The following is a 16,325-nucleotide window of genomic DNA, read 5'->3' as shown; positions in this document are numbered from 1 at the left end:
AGATTATTGTATTTACTTGCAAAGTAAAATAGCAACTATCAGTTTGAGATAATTTGCAATGATATGAATCCTTGTATATTGGTACAAATGTAAAATTATTTTTTTATTCCTGTTTAAGATAATTTGTATATTGTTACAAATTCAAAATTATATTTGTCATATTGTATATATGTTTCTACTTATGTTTAAATTATTTTGTATATTCTTACAAATGTAAGATTATTGTCATATTTTATATATGTTTATACTTCTGTGATGTAGGAAGTTCTTCTCTATATGTGTTGCTTTTATTGGATAATGAATAAAGAATCTGAATTAGCCTGTGATAGTACAGAGTAGAGCTAGAAGGGGAAAAATAAACTGAATGCTGGGAGAAAGAAGGTGGAGTTAAGAGACTCCATGGAGATACCACAGGAGACAGATGCAAACTGCCATCCAGAACCTTGCTGGTAGGCCATGAGCCTCGTGGTAAAATATAAAATAATAAAAATGGGTTAATTTAATATGTAAGATCTTGCTAGGACTATGCCAGAGTCATCGGCCAAACAGTCTTTCAAATAATATAGTTTTTGTGTGATTATTTTGGTTCTGGGCACCTGGGAACAAACAAGCAGCCTCCTACTACACTTCTGTTTAGGTTATTTTGTATATTGATGAATATTAGGGATATTTTTGCCAAATTTTACTATACATTTCTACCTCTGATTAAGGTATTTTTGTATATTGTCACAATTTCGAGGTCATTGTCCTTATACATCTGCTTACAGATTTTTTTTATTATTGTAATGTGAAACTTTAGTCTTTAAAGCTATATAGGTTATTAAAAATTACAGTCACCCATGTATGTCATACTTATGTTACTTAGGTTTTCTAGATGCACAAAGATGTATTCCATATAGATAGGTAACGCCGGGCGATGGTGGCGCACACCTTTAATCCCAACACTCGGGAGGCAGAGGTAGGCGGATCTCTGTGAGTTCGAGACCAGCCTGGTCTATAGAGCTAGTTCCAGGACAGGCTCCAAAGCCACAGAGAAACCCTGTCTCGAAAAAACAAAAAAAAAAAAAAAGACACATATAGATAGGTAATCTTCAAACATTTCAAAGACCTACAGAATATGGCATTTAAATGTTTTAATAACTTAGAATTCTGTTGACATGAGATATGACTGTTCCTGGCAGTACTGCTCATCTCCCTAGAGGATCATGGGCACCAAAGACACTCCATATGAAACTTTTTTTTTCCTGGAGAAACTGGCCTATTGGGCAAAGAACTTCCTTTGCCTAGACTTCTGACAGTACCACTATCTTATCTGGACAACCAGGATACAAGGAAAGATGACTACTGAACCTTGCCCAAGACAGGATAGGACAGTCTTTCAAATTTTCCTGCTTCTGAAAATGGTCTGTCATATATTCTAGGCCTAAAGCCAAGCAGGATGTCCCAACATTACAGAGAAACTTTGGCTGACTGTCCAGAAGCATGTGCTTGCTTCTGACATTCCTTGCATCTTACAGAAGTTGCTTACTTGTACTTCTTGCTTACTCAGGCAATATAATTTTTCTTCTTAGGTCTTGGGTGGAGTTGAAGACGAGATAGTCATAGTTGCAGTATTCTTGTATCTCAGCTAAGTGCATATTAAGTACAAAACTTGGATTCCTCAGGATAGAACAGCTTTTGGAGTGTTACCTATGGTCTGAACATTTAAAATATGTTTCTTGATTGATGTTGTTCTTGTTGTAGTTTCAGTTTTGTTTATGTTATTACCTTTCTTATGGAAAATACTTGATAGTTCTTATTGCATATATTTTATGTTAGGATTAGAATGTTCTTTATTAGAAAAAGGAGAAATTTTGTGGGATCTTTATCCATTTAGCCAATAACATTTGGAGGTGACTTGCCATGGGCAATGTTTTTTCTAATATAGGACTGGATAAGAACTGAAGTTGGGAGAGGGGTCATGCTCTCTCTTTCACTTGGATGTGGAAGGCTTCTGACATGCCATTTGGTAACCTGGTCCAGAGTTTTCTCTATCCTTCCATAGTGGACAAAGAGGCAATGGCATTATTTCCCACTGGATTTGTGAGTGTGTATGTTCCTTATTTCATCCTTTAATAAATAAGTTTTCTTCCCAAGCATCCATGGATTTCTTGCAATAGTGTTTAGTAGAAAATAAGCCTGTGAAGACAGGTGAAAGCTGAAGAATGAAGGGCTTTCAATACCTGACAAAAGAGCCCAGGGTTTTTTGGAAGTAATAGGTGTGATTTGCAGTTTTGAACAAGGCTACAATAGGATTATAACTAGGAAGGTGATTGTCCAGAGAATGTTAGAAGAATTGAAGCTATGGTTGGATAAAGAGACTATTGCCACTCTCTATGTGTGATCTAATTATGGACAAAGATAAGTCTTGATTATTGACTCCTAATGGGATTATAAGAAAGAAGTTAACATTGGGAATTGACAATGCTTGAGAAACAAATGAGTATGGGGTCTTATTTGTATAGCAGAGGTGGTAGATTCTGCAGGCAGTGAACGAAATCAGAAGAGGGTGGCAAGATCTATTGAGCAGAATGGTGGGAGCCAAAGAAGAGGGCTATGAGAACCTAGCAGCCTGAAGGCATTGAAAGCCATGGAGAAGATTTCAGAAAGGAAAGGTATTGACAAATACTGCAAACAAGGTCTATAGTATAATGAGTTAGCATAGTTTACTGGTTACTTCTTCAGGAAGATTCTGAAGATAGAGGTGTGTGTCAGCCTAGACTTCCAGGAGTTTGAAGAATTAAAAAAGGGGAGGGGAAGCAGAGGCATGGACTTTTGACTATTCCATCAAAAAGTTTGTTCTAGGAAAGTGGTAGAGAGATGATGTGGTAGCTTATGAGGGGTAGGTAGTCAGAGACAGGGTTTTGTTTCTCCATTTTGTTTGTTGGTTTGTTTTAGTACCAAACAGATGAGAATATGTTTAATGATGAACAGCAGGTAAAATACAAGGAGAAGAAATGCAATCCCTCCACTACTATCCTAACAGCCATAGAGCAGCCTGAGAGGTAAGAGTCATAATAGAGCAGCCTGAGAGGTAAGAGTCATAATAGAGCAGCCTGAGAGGTAAGAGTCATAATAGAGCAGCCTTCTTGGTAAAAGGTCACTGGGAGCTAGCCCTGGTGTATCTCAGTTTACACCTTTCTCCTCCTTGTGCCCCTTGGCCAATTCTTCCCTTCCTGATGGACTCACAATAGCACCCGCCCCAACCCAATCCACTGCCTACACTTGTTTAGACTGGTTGAAACCAGACTGACGACAAAGAAGCCTGTCTTTGTCAGTCAGCAAGTCAAGGAGTGATTTAGCTGCTTGATTCTCAGTCTAGAAGACCTGAAGCACTCAAAGCCTGGGAGGGGAAAGTACCTGAGGTCTGTTTTCCACTCGGCTGGAGGGGACAACTGTTGCTACTCTTGGCTAAGGCTGGCTTCATTGGGGACTTTATATGTACGGAATTCTCTGTTAGCTTTTTCTGAAAGATTGCCAGCGCCAGATCTAGAGGCTTTTAAAATCCTCATAAAAACAGAGAATGAAAAAGGTAAATGTGAAGGGGGAGGGTGAAATAGTGGGGCCTCCCGACCAATTAACCCTCCCAGGCCAAGCTCCTGAATAGCCAGCCCCCTTTGGTAAGCTTTTTCTTCTAGAAGTCCCCGACTTCAGCCAGTTTTGCTTCCTTTCTTGCCTTCTTTTGCTTCCTGTTCTGCTCTTTCTGGTTACTGTTACACCTTCCTTTGACAATTTCCTTCCGTGTTCTCCTGGAGTAGTTTCTACATTACCCCTGGCTCTGCTCACCTGGGGACTAGAAGACAAGCAAACTGTTTAAGCATCTTTACTGCTCCTTACTTCTCAACAGTCAGGACACATGGAGTTCTAACCAAAATCAATGACAGAGTGCAAGTGGGAATACACAGACCATGAAGGTCTCTGACAAAATCTGATCGTTTGATGAGCTTTTAGTATGTAAGCTGCTTTACTACTGATACTGGCCATTGATCCTGACCTGGAAGTCAGAATCACTATTTCTACAGTAGCGAAAGACTTCTCTTTGAGTGGACTGTTAGACTAAGGATAAGATTCTTCAGCCTGGTTAGATATGGCATGATATCAAACACAGTCTGGTGGATTGTCTCCAGTTAGTTACGCATCCCTACAGTGCTCTCTCTGCCTCAAGATTCACTCCAAAAAAAAAAAAAGTTGACTGAAATACTAAATAGTGCACATAACTTTTATCTACAGGCAGTTCAGACTTCTCACTTTTGAGGAGGCTAAAATTTCTAATAAATCATCATTTACCAGGAACTGCTAGCTCCTCTCTAGTTTACTCTTCAACCTGGGGCCCAATTCTAGCTGCTTCCACAATGCTCCTATAGCTCTCCCTTTGAGTATGTCCTCCCGTTCAACTTCATCCTCCCCTTTGGGACTCCTGATGCATCTTGGGATCCCCAACTCCGGAAATCCCCACCACCTGCTTCATCTATTCTTCTTCTTGTTTGCCAGCTACTGTTTGAAGAACACATGCGAACACACATCCCCTAGAGCAATGTTCCTCAACCCTGCTAATGCTGTGACCCTTTGATATAGTTTCTCATGTTGTGGTGACCCCGAACCATAAAATTATTTTGCTGCTACTTCAAAACTCTAATTTTGATACTATTATGAATCATAATATAAATATCTTTGCTCTTCAGTGATCTAGGTGACGCTTGTGAAAGGATCATTCAAAGGGGTGGAGACCCACAGGTTGAGAACCACTGCTCTAGCGACAATGGCACTCTTAGTGCTTCTTGGCAAGTCTTAACACTGCTCAGAGACCTTCGTGCCATGTCCTCTGCAGCATCTCCTCCGCACTTTAGTCACCCTTGACTTAATTACTTCCAGTCTCTGCCTGTAGCCTGGATTCTTATGGTCACTAAGAAAATTTAGATGAATTTGAAACCAATTTCTTCACTTCCTTCTTAGTTACACAAAATTGTTCTGAATCTTTTCTTTACACATCTCTTTTCATTCTCCAACATGGAGGGCTTAAGGATGCTGTTTCCAAGATAAATCAATCAACACTGCTTGGTCCTCTTTGGCCTTTTTGTATATAGTCTATCTTTCTGATTTGGACAAAGAGTTGGGTCTCAGTTAAGTTTCCATTGATGCAATGAGAAACCATGACCAAGGTAACTTATGGAAAGAAGTGTTTAATGAGGGGTTCGCTTACAGTATTAGGAGGTTAGAGACCATGTCTGTTATTGCATGAAACAAGGGAACAAGAAGACAAGGAGGCACTGGAGCAATAGCTGAGCGCTTACATCTGATCTGCATCCACAGGGCAAAGAGAAAAGGTCCAAAGATCACCTATAGGTAATTCAGAATTATCACTTTTGGTGAGGCTAAAATTTCTAGGAAATCATCATTTACTAGGAATTGCTAGCTCACTTCTATATTACTTTCCAACTATGGGCACACTTTTACCTATTTATCTGGGGATGGCATGGACTTTTAAAACCTCAAAGCTCATCCCCAGTGACACACCACCTCCAAAAAAGCTAAACCCTGTTGTCAGAGGCCACTAGTTCATTTCCCGACCACCCTGACTTGAAATAATCACACAAAAACTATATTATTTGCAATACTGTTTGGCCAATAGCTTAAGCATATTTTTAGCTAGCTCTTATATCCTAAACTAACCCATCTCCATTAATCTGTGTGTTGCCACGTGGCTTTCGCTTACCAGCAAGGTTCTGTTGCATCTCTCTCCTGCAGGCGGCTACATGGCTTCTCTCTGACTCAGCAGCCTGGCTATATTCTGTTAAGCCATTGGCTGAAAGCAGCTTCTTTATTAACCAATAAAAGCAACACGTATACTTAGGACAGGGTCATTTTGACCATTAGATGGAGTCCTGAATATGAAAATACTTTTTGAAATCCAAAACTTCTCCAATACAGGCACGTAGCTTTTATTCCCAATACCATGAATAGCTCTGGACCTTCTATGTGTCACATCTATGGTAGCTTCTGCCTTCATTTTCTTGTGCAGACATATCTCGATTTCAACTGCCCGTCAAGCAAAGTGAAACTAAGTCAGAATGTGAAGTATTTTCCCTTCAGATTCCCCCTTCCTGTCTCCTCTTTGGCCTATGTGTGTCGATGTGGATGCTTTTACTAGCCCACAGGAATAATTGCATACAGTAGGAGCAAGGAAAGGCAAGGAGAGCTATAAGTCATCCCAGTTTCTTGAATTTAAATTCACTGCTGGCTAGGTAGTATAACGTAAACTAAGCCAGAGTGCCACCCAGCCTTATCACTTTAGAAGACTCCTGTGCCCATGGGGATATGTGTTTCGGTTAGAACATGTATCATTTTCATCTGTATGAGTGTGGATATGAATGCTGCTCTGGTTCTAAATGAACACAGGGCATTCATTTGCATGAGAACAACACCGAGATTGTGTGAATACATCATTGTTATCCTTTTCTTGCCTGTTCCTGAGAGATCCCTGAGTTTTATAATAAGTGAGTCCTGGTAGAGAATTCCTTTGATCCCATCATATTCCTGTTTAAGAAGCAGTAGCTAATTGCTCTCTGTTACCTCTCAATTGCCCAAACTTGATGGATTCTCACAAGAGAATGCAGAAAGCCAACATTGGTCCAGACGCAATCATCTCACGCCAGCTCAGTATTAGACCAAAGATTGTGTAGTACAGCAATGAAGGATAATTTATTATGTCAGAGAAAAGTGCTGAAAATATCCCTTATCTAATGGAATAGACACACTAGAGCAAAAATTATTCTAAAGTGAATCTCTGGCGGGTTATATTCTGCTATGATTTTCATTACAAAACCATGGCTGTTTTGATAGGAAAACTGAAAGAAAAACGCTGGCTCTCAATGGTAATTAAACTATATGTTTAAAAATAAACCACATATTTTAGCAGTATGTCTAATCACTCTAACATTATAATGAAAATCCCGTGCCAGATCATTTGCCCCCACCTTTCACTACTTCAAATTCTGCTCCTACTTTCATTCAATCTTTTTCTGACAAAACCCCTTCCTTGCGAATCTTTGTTCAAGGGCTTATTGCCTTAGGAGTCTAATAAATGAGAGTTTTGCTTTAAAATTGGAGTTTACTTATTCACTTTTCCCCCAAAGCAAAGCTTTGCAAATGGAATGAGCGCATAGCTCCTTTTCCCGTGTGTCTCTAGTAATGATCAAAGCACTCTAGGAACCAGGACAGATAAGAAACCCATTTTGTTGACGAGAAGACAAAGGCCTAGAGATTAATCACCTTTCTCCAAATCATACAGCAGGAAATTGAGAGTGAGGAGTTGAACTCAAATCTTAAAATCTGATACTGTGTAGAACAGGATTTTCAGAGAGGCAAAGGCAACACCAGTTCACGTGTGGTGGAAATTTTAAAGAGTACTGCATGATTGAATCATTCTCAACATCTAAGCAGGAAAAGAAAATTATAACAAATTAAATATTCCAAATTTTGCAACAGATATACTGGTTGTAGGTTAAGTTGATGCCAAATAGACCCATATGTATTTTCTCATACATGACACTGGAGCTCTTTGTATAAACTATGCATTCACATTCCAAGGAATGAACAAGCTCATTCAACCATTTATAGTACTTCCAGGGGTGTTTATTTTGTTTCTATTTATATGGTCAAGTATTGCCTATATTTACAATTTTACTTTTAGTTCTTATAATGTTCAATTATTGGAAAGTTGCTTCTAGTTAGCTTTCTGATATAGGACTTAGGAACTTGTCACGGAGAAGACTGACCTGCAGATTCTCTAATTATTTGCTTCTCTCCAGACATTCCCCCAGAGATGAGATAAAATGTGAAATTTAAAAACTAAATCTTCCCATTTCTGCTTTACATAATGGTTATAAAATAAGCCTATCACATCCATAGTCCCTCATCCACTGATAAATTAATATGTGACCATTGGAATACTTAGAGCATCAAAATATGTCTACCAGAGCCAGGAAAACTATCCATTACCCATAGGCCTATTAAAGAAGACATTTTGATTACAGAACAAGAAGAAATCCTTTATATTTGTAAGTTTTAGGTAGTGCCATTGCTTGAAGTACATTTTCTTACTTTATTAAATTCTATTAGCATATTTGTGGTTCTAAGTGCTCGTTTCAGTGAAAAGTTTTGGTGATGTGAGAAAAAATTATTTCATATCAATAAAAATTAACATTTTCTGTCCAGAAGCGCTCTTATTGTGGCTTTGTATTTCTCTGTTCAGAGCATTGTTCAAGGTGGAGAAGTGGTACAAAGAAGTCATCACTACGTTTGGAAACAGAGCTGTGAGTCTTGAGGTAGAAGAGAGTGATGGAAAGAGTTGCCTAGCAGGAGTTAAAATTATCACTCTGGGGTTTGTCCCTCCCAGAGTTCCAACACGCTGGCAACAGCCGATGGAACGGGTATATGTGTGTCGGCAAACAAAACTTGTAGATACATGTCTTCCTGCCAAGCTGGCTCTTTCAAACACTGATTACAGCTAAAGAACTAGAATAGAAATGTTTTCATCTATGCACAGAGAGCCAGATTATGATACTTGTCCTTAGCAGTGACACAGACAATTTGGAAGATTGAGTCTTTGAAAGATGCCCATAGCTATCTTTCTACACAATCCTTGTATATGTTGTTTCTTTGTTTGTTTAGATAGGAAGGGTTCTTCCTCTTGATGGCTGGCAAAATGTGAATAATGCTAAAATTATCAAATCAAACTAGAGCTTTGTGGGTTGTAAAATTCTGTATGCCTTCATAAGGAGATTTTTGTTTATATTGTTATTATTTGGAATTTTTAATTTTTTATGGTTTTTGTCTTTTTATCTGTTTGAGTCAGGGTCTCTTGTAGCCCACACTGGCCCCACATGACCTGTATAGCCAAGAACAGCATTGAACCCTGATCTTTCTGCCTCTAACTCGCAAGGGTTAGCATTACCGGATGTGCACTACCAAGCCCAGCTAAAGTGATCTTTCTGCCTCTAACTCGCAAGGGTTAGCATTACCGGATGTGCACTACCAAGCCCAGCTAAAGTCTTTAGTTGCCAAATACTACCAATATCCTTCCACTGCCAGTATATTTACTCCTTCGTTCCTTCCATCGACAGTGGTACTCCTTTAGTGCTAATATTAGGAAAATGGCCTCAAAGGGTCCTGGATTTGCCTATCTCAATTTGTTCCAATAAAGGAGCAGAGAATTGATTGGAAAGCTCTAACACTAGCTGTACCACTGAGCACCTACTGGGCTTTAAGTGCCATTGGTTAACTGCTTCTCAGTTTGATACTCATAGCTTGCATCCGGAAAATATTGCAATGACTCAGAGGAAAGGCAAAAAAGGAAAGTGTTGTTCTGAATTCCCAAAGTATCTCTGCTCTTGAACATGTATTTGTTAATATTGCCTTACTATATTGTATGGCTAGTCTCTTCTAACCAGATTCTGTCAAATTTTTCATCCCCCAAACACATACCCTATAACTAAGATAAGAATAAGAATTACAGTTGTAGATTAAAGATGAGTTGTAAAATTCAAGCCAGCTAATATCTAATATCTGCACAGGAGCTTAGGGATCTTTGTACTCCAGTTCATGGGAGCTCCTGGGGACATTTCAAGCTAGCAACAATTATTTAATCTCATTTTGCTCCTAGTTAGTAAGACTTGGAAAGAACCTTCTAAATAAATCCATATGCACATTTTTTTAAAAAAATTATTTATTAATTTTCATCCAGACTACAGTTTAAACTCGCCTCCCTCCTCTCATCCCATACCCTCCCCACACCTCTCCTCTGCCTCCCCCCATCCACTCCTCTGTTTCTGTTCTGAAATGGTCAGGCCTCCCATGGGCATCAACAAAACATAGCATATCAGGTTTCAGTAAGGCTAAGCACCTCCCTTTGTATTAAGGTTGGGGCAAGGCAATCCAGTATAAGGAATAGGTTCCCAAGAGACAGCCAAAGTGTTAGGAACAGCCCCTGCTCCCATTGTTAGAAGTCTCACAAGTAAACCAAGCTACACGACTGTCCCATGTGCACATTTAATTCTCTATTTTCATTTATTTCACAGCTAAGCTTTTCTTTCACAATTATGTTTTCAGAGTTGACCACACCCTAGATACCGCATGTCCAAAGATGAAATGAGTAAAACCTGCCTCATCCCTTGACTTCTCAGATCTTCCAGGCTAGTGTAAAAGCATCATTGAACCTCACCTCAGCTGTTCCCATACTTCTCAAATATAGACTATCCAAACAGGAACTCCCGCCAAGGGTTCTGCATCTTCTAGGCTTCCTCAAGTCAGTGTAGAGATTCCTCAAAGGCCCTATCAAATAAGATCAGAGTCAACATTTGCACCTCCCTCAGTTTTACTCATCAAGTACAGTCTAACACAAAATTGTGCCACTTTTAGGCTTTGAACTGTTGCTCAATGCTGCCTTCTCCCCATCCCCAGTACTAGCAATCTAATCCAGACCACTAGCGTTTCTAGCCGAGAGCTCACAGCATCAATACTCCGGCTCTGGCTGTGCTGTCCATACACTTCATTTTCTCTTATATAGTGGCAAAATGAGAAAGAAGTTGAAGTGCCTTGAGCCATAGGAATAAAAGAATTCTGGGGGAGTTACTGAAATTTTGAACTCCTGCTCTGCACAAGTCAGTCTATTAAGTAATAGAAATATGCCATTAACTATAAATTTTTATTGCACAGTTATTCTTCTAGGCACCCTGCAAAATGATTTTCAGAAGAGATTCTCCAGTTGTGGGCCTCTCTCCAGTAGCATGAATGTCACCTGGGACCTTATTAAATACACACATTCTAAGCCACACCTAACAAATCTGAAATGGAGCATGGGGTGTGGCTGTCTGTCTTTTAACATGTTCAGGTGAATCTGCTGCATTCTAAGTAATAAAACCCATGCTTTCCATTCATTATTTCAGCATACTGTCTGTAAGTGCCCAGTGAGGTAGACACTAACATTATTATCTATATTTGATACAGAGATGAGGAAATTGAGGCCATCCTTTGTGCCTTGTCCTACAGCAATGAAGAGGTGATGCAAAGCCAGAACTTTTTACTCTGAATCTTTGTCCCCTCATCTACTATGCCAGGTGGTCTCTTGAAACTCCAAAGTCAACTGGGAGACGATGCAAGGCTTAAAATATAGTTTGTGAATTATAGGAAACACTTTAGGGTCCAGAGGTTTTTACAGCTACTCCCTCCCCCACTCTGCTCCAGCTAAGCCTAGCTTCTGCTCACAAAAGCTGATTCCCCCATTTCCACAAGCCTATTGTTCTCTTTCTTTGGAATGCATTCCCTACCATGTTATTAAGGCTTTCCTTATGTCTCTAACCTCCTGCTGGATCACACATCTCTGAATTCCTCTGGCACTCATGCAGTACAATTTTTAAAATTTATTGCCTACAACTTCATTCCCAACCACTTCTAACGATGAGCCCTTCTCATTCCCAAGAAGCAGGGTGGGCCATGTGGCATGTTTTCCTGTGTACTATCACTTCATTAACCACACATCGCTACATACATGTCTAGTGCAGACTCTGCCTGAGATGAAAACGGTTGAATGAGCTTGTTGCTGGGCCACGCACAGTTGCTTTCAAGTAACAAAACTGTAAGCACCACAAATACAGAAACCGATTCTTCCCCACCATCTTCCCCTGAGTGCCTGGCACAGGGTAGGTGCTGAAGAAATTCTCTGTTGTGTAGATACCATTCAGTATCGGAAATAAAATCATTCCACTCGGAGCTCAGAAGAGAGAGAGTGCTCAGGAACTATATATCACATATAAACGAAATCAGCCTTTAAAGGCTCTAAAAGGTTATCATGCTACTGTGTTTCTAAAAGTCTAGAGCTGATATTGCATGAACTCAGGTAATTCTCTTTTTCTCAATCCTGAACTGGGTAATTCTCAAGTCCTATGCAGCTCTCTTTTCTGTGGTCTGATGAGAAGTCATGTCTTGGTTGCACTCTCTTGCAACTGTCTAGATTTCCCAAGAAGATACTGCCCTTTCTGAGCTCCTGGATTGGCAGTATGTGTACTCATCCAGTCATTTTCTCCATCCATTCAGCTGAGCACTTGACTAGTCTGTGGGAAGTAAGACATGGCTCTCAAGGAGTTCGTTCTATCTTCAACGAAGGGTATTGGCATATAATCTATAGCATGTAACACATAACCAAGTCACATCGTGGGCTAGGAGTAATGATGGAAATCTCCCTGAAGAAATTGATGAATATCTTTGCTAGAACCTGCAGGCTACATAGGAACTAGCCAGGACAACAGAGACATATCACATCCAATTGCAATGTGTCAGGATGCTCAGCGAGAGCAAAGCAAGACTGAGGATGCTAAGCTAATGTGGAAACACTACATACAGGCAATGAGGAAGTCCTGATGCAAAACTACGGCAGTAGACACAGACACATATGACTGGCTAATATTTTTGACAATCCTTGCTGATGATGGGTTGAATGTGAGAAAGGAAAGAATGTGGATGAACCCTGGCTTTCTAGATTTACTGAGTTGCATCCAATCATTCTGGAGAAAGGAACAAGTACAGGGGATGAGACTGTAGAGAAAACAATACGTCAATAAGCTCTTGTTGCGGTTGAATGGGAACCTCACAGTGCAGAGACCAGCTAAAACATTAGTTGTAGCTTATGGCATATTCATAGGAAAAACCCAGCTACAGGTTCTCACTTTGGACAGTATTAAAATGTAGCACAAGAATAAAGTATGAGCAGACACTGAGGTCCCCAGTGTCTGGGACAACTAGGACACAATCTATACGGAATGGAGAATTGGTCTCACGGATGCTGTCTGTCAGTGCCCATGCCCCCATTGTTCCCTGGCCTCCCCCCTCCCTGCCTAAAAAGGCTTCTCAATAACATCCATGCATCTTTCACTTAAACTTCAAGCCAAAGGTAAAAATTACTCAGTCCTAACTTCTCCATTCTATCATGAACGATACCTAAAGAGGAAAGGGAATTGATATTTTTCTTCCAGGTACCAGGTGAATTGTACAATCATTGACTCATTGAAATGCTAACAATGACTCCACACAACAGTGAGTATAGTACACAAACCCTTGACACTCAGAATAGCTGAGTAACTTCCCTAAGAATACAGCTGCAATGCCTTTGAGGAGCGCCAACTCCAGGACCCGGTAGTAGTGCTGCTCCACCTCACCACCTCCTAAAGTACAGCCGGATCCTCAGGAAGGCTGCCCTCTTCCTCTCCTGGCTTTGTAAATATCACTCGCGTCTCTGGCCTAATGTTTTGCTCTCCCTTAAAGGACAAGCCTCCCTTTGGGAAAAGCAAACATCAAAGCTGTCAATCATCCATGCCTCAGTGGGAAAGGGCTTCAGAATCTTAGGACCAAATTTTAATTTTATGAGGGAAGACCACTGGAATCTTGGGGGAGGGGAGAGATAAAAAGGCAGAAATCCACCAAATTATGCAGTCAGATTCTTCCGTCAATTTTGCCATCCCACTTAGTTTCGGGTATGTTCTTCTGAGATTCTTAGATGCTGGTTTTGCCTATTTCTACTACGGTATGGGCACCTCCATTAACAGGCTCATTACTCTGGTTGTCTGATTCTAATCAATGGTAACCTAAAGCTGCACACTGACTCCAAACCACCATAATCAGGAGGAGATCACCAGCTTGAGCTGTGGACCTGTAGCTCCTGGCCTTAGACACAATTCCCAGCCCTTGAGAATTAGGTCCTGCTGTGCACATTAAAAATACTGAGCAGATGGAGGCAGGAGAGCTTGTTGGAACAACGTGGAGGAGTCCCTTCTGCCCTGGATGGGTCCATCTGCCAAAATAAATGACATGTATCAGGGCATGGCATTAGTCCAAGCCCATTGAAATTCTGCTAGCCATCCAAACAGCGACAGCGCTGCAGACTGGCTCTGTGATCAGGGTTAGGAAGACAGGAATGATGAGAGAGCATCTGGCTGCTGCAGCCTGCTGATGGGGACGGTCCCAGAAGAGGATCTAGGGTGAGCAGGAGACAGTCTCGAGGATCCCCTAGGAAATCTGCCCCTGTCTAGTGAGCAGAGAGCCTAGCACCGAAAGGAGATGGCCTGGTTTAAATCTCATGCTGTTCCTACTAGCTACGTGATCTTAAAAAAAAAAAAAAAATCCTCCTTCTCTTCTTCTCTCAGTCTCCCCCACCCCATATAAAATAAACCCTGGGCTAAATGGTCTCCAAGGACCTTTCCTTCTTGAACATCCTGTGACTTTTCTGACACTGGTTTGATTTCTCTTTCTGTGTGAAAGGCCCGCCCACCCACTTGTTTATCTTCAATCTCTATGTTCTCACACTGCCCTCTGCTGGCCATTCGAAAAAGTGTCGTAGCTAACTGCGGGGGGGGGGGGGAGAGGGGGGACAAATAAATCATACTGCAGTCTATCAGTGATTCAGTATGAAGCTTGAACAGCACACTGAAACTCTAAGCGTTGGAGATGAGGGTGAGGGAAAACCCAAGTAATGTTAAGCACAAATCAAGAACCCCCCCCGCCACCCCCCTCCCTCCGCCAAAAAAGCCTCTCTCCTTTTCTCATGGCTGCCTTCATCTTTCCGCGGTGCTCTGTGCCACTGAGTGAAAGAATTTCAGTGGGTGGGAAGATTCCTTGTCTCGATGCACCACAAGGCCTTGGCACCGTGCTGGGAAGGCAATTCAAGATAAGCATCCATCAGAAGCCTCCAGACACCTACCCGGCAGGATCCTGTACTGAAGTCAGCCTGAGAGATTTCCTGCTGGGCTGCCAATGTAGCCAACCAACCTCAACAACCTGAGCCCAGCTGCAGAAACCTTGTTTCTCCAAGAGATTGCCTCTCCAAAAAAAAAAAAAAAAAAACCTTTGGGATTTGCTTGTTGTTTGTTTGTTTGTTTTTAATCTTTAGGGGACTTGTAGGCAACATTCTGGCTAATTTAGCATGCTCTCTCAGACAAGAGAAAGGAAGCAGGCTGCTCAGCCAGCGTCTGCTGGACCAACTCAGAATTCTATTAAGTTCATCACCATTTCTCAAGCCTAAGTTTCCTAGTTTCCCTGGGCTGATGAGCACCTGTTTAGATATATAGGAGAGCAGAGGTGAATCGCACTCGTCCGTGTGCTCACACTGGCCACTGCTTGACCTCCCACAGCAGCACAAGGAGGGAATTGGGCCGCAAGACAACCCTGCTCTCTTAGTAGAGGTCCAGTGATTGACCAGGTACACCTACCCTTGATGGGAGAACCTCTCTGGCAGGTCTGAGATTTGGGCCAAGCTTTCTGTGGTCTAACTGGATCTTCTCAGTAATAATACAGCCCCGTCAAGCCCCACCCTTCCCCGTCCTCCCCCCACCCCAACAGCCCTCTCCTCCAACAGCTGCTGCTTCTCTGCCTCCCTTGTTCCAGCCTCAGGCAGAACGCCTCAGTCTCGGTGATGTTCATGCTGCTCCTTGAGGGGCTACAACACTGAACACTGCTTTCTGCCCAGCTGCCTCTCCGGAGCTGACCACACATGCCTGCACCTTTCCTGCTTAATTTGCCAGGCCCATTCCAGCTTGAGTTTGCTTGGCCTTCCCAAGTAGCTATGACTCCCACAGTCATGGGCCAGGTGTTGTGCTCCACAGACCTCCTCAGGCAGCATTTCTGCTTGAAGCTCTTACTCTCTGGTCCACATAGTACTATCAGGGAACTGTTCTGTTCATCTTGAAACCTAGGTCCAGTTCCCCACTCCTTCATTCATCCTTAACAAATGCTAGCATAATGTCTTTAAAGCATTGCGGGCTTTTCCCTCTTTAGTAGTACTCCTGCTCACGCATGTACGCGCACGTGTGCAAGCTTCAATGACAAACACGAGAATGATTTTAAACAAAATCCCAATGGCACATAAGAGCTTAAAAAGTGAATAATTATGGGGCAGTGTTGGTGCACACCTTTAATCCCAGCACTTGGGAGGCAGAGGCAGGTGGATCTCTATGAGTTTAAGACCAGCCTAATCTACAGAGTGAGTTCCAGAACAGGCTCCAAAGCTACACAGAGAAACCCTATCTCGAACAAAACAAACAAACTGAAAAAGTGAATGCTCAATATCTACCCATTACTCCCAGAGGTTTGTCAAACAGTTCCTGGCCTGCACATGAGCATGGGAGAGTTTGAGTAGCAGATAGTGTTCCAGAGAGTTGCATCTCATTGGGTAGAACAACTTTCACTCCTTGGCAAGAGTTCTAGGTCTTCACAGGTCTGATTGACACGGCAAATTATACCCC

This window comes from Microtus oregoni, unplaced genomic scaffold (genome assembly GCF_018167655.1).
Source record: "Microtus oregoni isolate MIOR12 unplaced genomic scaffold, Mior012 000050F_005, whole genome shotgun sequence".
Classification (NCBI taxonomy): Eukaryota; Metazoa; Chordata; class Mammalia; order Rodentia; family Cricetidae; genus Microtus; species Microtus oregoni.
This window is presented reverse-complemented; position numbering follows the sequence as displayed.